Below are 6,000 nucleotides of genomic sequence, written 5' to 3'. Positions count from 1 at the left end.
TATTATGCACTAAAATAAAATAGTTACAGGGAACAAAAACACCAAGCTCTTGGTACTATAATATCAATTCTCTATTTTGTCATTGTGCACATGGGTGTTTGATGTGACTACAGTGGGTGCGTCCCAGTCGGTAGTGATCTGTTCTTTTCCACTTAACATTATCTTACTGACAGGGCTTAATGGAGTGACAGTTCATATGATTATTTTTAGTGACAGTGTAATATTCTGATATGCTAGAGCTCATTTAGCTATTCCCCTTTGATCAGATGTTAATGTTTAACAGCTGATACCTCATTAATATCATTAAGTCAGGAGAGACCAGGCTATAGAGACACAGTATGTACTTAAGACCCCTGCTGGGCCTGGCGTTCGCCATTGTTGCTGGTTTGTAGAGTAGCCAGGGGTCTCTTTGCTGCTGGTGGGGGATTTGGTATGAATATTTAGTAACTGATATAGAAGGATGGCAGCAATTCAACGCTGTGCTTAGTTGCTCAGTCGTGTCTGACTCTGCGATCACATGGACTGTAGCCTGCCAGGTTCCTCTGTTTATAGGGATTCTCCAGGCAAGAATACTGGAGTAGGTTGCCATGCTGCCATGCCCTCCTCTGGAGGGATCCCCCAACCCAGGGATCGAACCCAGGTCTCCTGCATTGCAGGCAGATTCTTTACTGTCTGAGCCACCAGGGAAGCCCAACAATTCAATAACCAGTTGTAAATAGGCCTTTTTTTTGGCTACACTAGGTCTTCGTTGCAGTCTGCTTCTCTTGTTGTGGCGAGAGGGCTTCTCTTGTTTTAGTGCTCGGGCCCACGAGTGCACCGGCTCAGACTGTGGCTCTCAGTCTCTCTAGTTGCAGTGCATGAGATTAGCTGCCCCGCGGCAGGGGGGATCTTAGTGCCCTGACCAGGGATAGTGGTTAAGAATCTGCTTTGCAATGCAGGGGACCAGAGAAGTCCCCTGTAAATTAGCTTTAAGTGCGTAGTAAGCCATTCCAAAGCATAGTGACTTAAAAAAAATACATCCCACCACATTAAGCTCATGATTCCATGGTTCTGCAATTTCTGCTGGGGTTTGAGCGGTTCTACTGGTCCTGACTAGGGTCAGTCATGTGTCTGCTTTGCTGCCGGTCAGTTAGACTGTCTGCCTCTGGGTGTTGCAGGTCCCCTTGGTGATAGAGGTGACCTGACCGTATGTATTTCATCTTCCAGAAGGCTAGATGGAATTTTCCACATGGCTCGATGCGCATTCCATAAAAAAGGAGCAAAAAACCACCCAAGGACTCCTGAGGCCCAGGCTTGGAATGGGAATGATGTCAATTCTGCCACACTTAATTGGCCAAAGCAATTCCCAAGTTCAGCCTCAAGGACAAAGAAATACTCTCCACCTCTGGAAGGAAGATGCTGCGCTATCACACTGAAAAGAGGTATGGATACAGGGAGGAGCATACTTGGGCCATTTTTGCAAAAACCAACAGGCTGTTGTGTATCAGAATGGCAGACTAAGTGTCACTCTGTTAGAAACGAAGCATTTATGGTATGTATTATTCTGGACATTACATATATTACTGCTGTGAATATATTATGTTCTTCCTGATGATTTTAGCATTCTTGACATTAGAAGAATGCTTATACAGGGGAGCAGGGTTGGAAGACCTTCACTCATTCTGGAATCATTCGTTTGGCATCTCTGTGCACAAGGTCGGGGCAGGGCGGAAGCCTTGGGCACATTTGTCTGGAGTCCAGCAGGGAAGGTACACAGCAGAGCCCAGCGTGGACTGTGGTTTCTGCTGTGGCAGTGATATGTGTGGAGGGGTCTTGGCCCAGGAAGAGGGATGTGGGTGGAGTATGTGTGTGTGTGTGTTTCTTGTGTAAGGCAAGGCATCCCAGGGGTAGGTAATGACTGACTTTATTTTATTTCTTTTTATTTCTGACTGATTGATTGTGACGGATTAATTGGCCGAGTCGTGAGCCTTGTGGGATCTCAGTTCCCTGACCAGGGATCGAACCTGTGCCCCCTGTAGTGACAGCACGGAGTCCTCACCGCAGAACCACCAGGGAGTTCCCTGTAATGACTGGCTTTAGATTTGAAAAATGAGTCAACCAGATGAGGAATGTGGTGAAGAGTGAATTCCAGTACGCACAAGGTGTTTCTTTCACCCAGATAATCAGTGAGGGCACTCTGGGGCAGGGAGTGAGCCAGAGGGGGATTGCACTGAAAAGCCGGGCCAGGTCCCAAGTGCCTTCAGCCTGCCTTTGACCTTTATCTTGGAGGCAGTGCAGGGCCGCTGGTGACTGCACGTTTTATTGTGAGGGTTCTCAGGACTGGAGCTGAAGAAGCGACTTTGACCAGCGCAAGCTATTTGATTCCCTGCGGTTGGGAGCTAGCTTTTGTCCTAGAAGCAAAGGAAGAATCACTTTTTTTTTTTTTTGCTTTTGCTTTTTCTGGGGCCATGCCTCGAGGCATGAAGGATCTTAGTTACCCCACCAGGGACTGAACCCATGTCTGCTGCAGTTCTGCAGTGGAAACATGGAGTTCTAACCACTAGGCAGCCAGGGAATTCCCTAGACTCACTTTTCTTCTCTGAACTCACCTTTTTTCTCTGAGAAATCACACCAGGAGAAATAAACGTGGCCTCACTCTCGCATCTTCCATCAAGATAAGATTTAGGTGGAACAGTGATTTAAATATTAAAAAAATAAGGTCATAAAGTATTAGTAGAAAATATGAAAATGGTTTTAATCTCAAAGTGGACAAGACTTGCCCAGAAGTCATAAGAAAAGAGATGGATGTATTTAACTACATAAAGCAAAAATACAAATAGAAAACACCTGCATTGCCAAAAAACACCATATGCAAAGTGAAAAAAAAAACAAACCCAGCAGATTAGGAAAAAATATTTGCAGTGTGGCAGCCCTGCTCTCTGGTAATTTAGTTTTTCCTCCCTGGGTCACGAAGATCCCTGGAGCAGGAAACGGCAACCCACTCCAGTACTCTTGCCTGGAGAATCTCATGGACAGAGGAGCCTGGTGGGCTGCATACAGTCCATGGGGTCGCAAAGAGTCGGACAGGATTGAGCGACTAACATGTAACATTATTTTGTTGCAACAGTTGTTTTCTTACTATTTCACAATATCATCTTTATTGTATGTTAAATGTCTATTTATTTGTGAATCTTTTGGGGAGGGGGGCTTTAAATTCTGTTCCTTTAATCTATCTGTTTATCCTTTCCTGTGCCAGTACCATATTAACCTAATCACTGTAGTATTGTGTGTGTGTGTGTGTGCGCACGTGCGTGCACGTGCGCACTTAGTCATATCCAGCTCCTTGTGGCTCCAGGGACTATAGCCCACCATGCTCCTTTATCCATTTGGAATTTTCCAGGTTAGAATATTGGAATGGATTGCTATTTCCTACTCCAGGGGATCTCTCTGAACCAGGGATTGAACCCAGGTTCCTTACAACTCCTGCACTGGCGGGCGGATTCTTTACCACCAGCACCACCTGGCAAGCCCCATAGTATTAAAGTGTATCTTAATATCTGGCAGTCCTCTCATGTTACTTTTATTTTTTATTGAAGTAGAGTTGATTTACAGTGTTGTGTTAACTTTAGGTGTACAGTGCAGTGATTCAGTTAAACATATATACATATAAGTGTATGTGTGTGTATAGGTTACTACAAAATATTGAATATGGTCCCCTGTGCTATAGAGTGTTTGTTGGTTATCTGTTTTATATATAGCAGTGAGTGTACATTAATCCCCTAATCCTAATTTATCCCTCTCCCCTCTTTCCCCTTTGGTGACTGTAAGTTCATTTTCTGTGTCTGTGCGTCTATTTCTCTTTTCACATGCTTTAAAAATTTTTTTAGATTATTTTTGGCTGCCCTGGGTCTGCATTGCTGCACATGAGCTTTCTCTGATTGTGGCAAGTGAGGGCTACACTTTGTTGGGGTGCACAGGCTTCTCATTGCAGTGGCTTCCCTTGTTGCAGAGCATGGGCCCTAGCATGTGGGCTCAGTAGTCGTGGCATCCAGCTTAGTTACTCCGAGGCACGTGGGATCCTCCTGAGCCAGGGATTGAACCCATGGCCCCTGCATTGCAAGGCAGACTCTTAACTACTGGACCATCAGGGAAGTCTTTTCAAATGTCTACTTTTCAAAAGTCTTTTTTTTTTTTTAATTTAAATTTTATTTTTTTACTTTACAGTACTGTATTGGTTTTGCCATACATTGACATGAAGACTTTTCTTAAAAAGTCTGCTTGGATTTTGCTTTTTTTTGTTCTGCATATGAGGGGTTTCCTGTTTGAGAATATGCTACATCTTCTCATTAGTACAAGTCCTTTCTTGACGTGCATCCCTCAGGGGCAATTTTAATTTTTTTCACATCAACTTTGCACATTTAGGTTATTTCTATATATTTTATCCTTTTTTGTTGTTACAAATGAGATCTTCTTCCTTAATAATCTAACTGGCTATTAAATTCTTTCTATTAATTTTATAGTCATCCAACCTACAAAAAATTTGTATTGTTTTGGGCTTTTATTAGTCAGTAATCATACCAACTACAAAGACAAATAACTTTGCTTCCACTTTTAAATTCTTTGTACTTTCCATTTCTGTTCATTATTGATTGCATTGGTTAGTATTTTCAGAACCATTGTAAATAATGGGCTTCCCAGGTAGTGTTTATAGTAAAGAACCTGCCTGCCAATGCAGGAGATGTCAGAGACTCAGGTTCAGTCCCTGGGTTGGGAAGACCCCCTGGAGGGAGGGCATGGCAACCCACTCCAGGATTCTAGACTGGAGAATCCCATAGACAGAGGAGCCTGGAGGGTTACAGTCCAGGGGTCACAAAGAGTCGGAAACCACTAATCGACTTAGCACGCATGTACTGTGGTGGACATTCTTGTTTTGTTCCTGGCTTTCGTGGAGTGCTTCTTGTGTTTTCCCATTAAACATGAGGTTGGTTTAAAAATTGAAATAGATATTTATCTATTATAATACATTAGGGAAGCATGCATCATTAATAGCCTTTGGTATAGCCAATTCCTTCGGCTAGTCAAGTATCTGTGTATCTTTTCCCTATATAGAGCCTCCCCACCCCTTAACTGGGGGCAGAGTCCCATTTGGTTCTGCTTCTGTGTGAAAGGCCAGGATCTCTGGGTGAGGCACGGTCCTGCCCATCAGATCAAGACAGTCTTCCCTTGGGACTTCCCTTGTGGTCTGATGGCTAAGACGCTGTACTCCTGATGCAGGGGTCTCAGGTTCAACCCCTGGTCAGGGAACTAGATCCTGCATGCTGCAACTAAAGACCCTGTGTGCCACAACTAAGCCCTGGAGAAACCAAATAAAGAAATATTAAAAAAGAGAAGATAGTTTTCCTCCTGATTTGTTTTTCAGAAATTGTCAGATGGTCTGATCTTCATTTTATAAGAGATTGTTTTTTCAATCCGCAATATAAGATCAAGTTTAGAATCATAATTTATTTTGTCAAATTTCTGTTTTTTTTAAATAAAATTATGATTGAGGTTAGTTATGTCAGAGAGGTAAGAATATATACTAGGAGTGAAAATAATGAAGAACTTTAAACTTTTTACAAATAAAATATTCAGCTCTTCACTGAAGAACTTTGGCTCTGAATGTCTCAGCACGAATCATACAGACTCGCTTGGTGGAGATATCTGAGGACCAAGAGAAAAACAGGCTGTTTCTTCAGAACATTTCCCCCCACACCAGCGAAAAAACATAGTCTTCCTTGATCTGGTGGTCTTTGAACGAAAAGGGAAGTGATCTAATCACAGCACGGCCAAAATGTGGTAACTCAGTGGACGCAAGTTAAGACAACGTGAACCCCACCGCATGTTGGAAGGGGAGAATGGGGAATATGATAGACACTGGTCCATGGCAGAGATTACACTGGACTTCAGGCTTCCCAGGTGGCTCAGGGGTGAAGAACCTGTTTGCCAGTGCAGGCAATGTAAGAAACTTGAGTTTCATCCCTG

Source organism: Budorcas taxicolor, chromosome 1 (genome assembly GCF_023091745.1).
Source record: "Budorcas taxicolor isolate Tak-1 chromosome 1, Takin1.1, whole genome shotgun sequence".
Taxonomy (NCBI): domain Eukaryota; kingdom Metazoa; phylum Chordata; class Mammalia; order Artiodactyla; family Bovidae; genus Budorcas; species Budorcas taxicolor.
Note: the sequence above shows the minus strand (reverse complement) of the source record.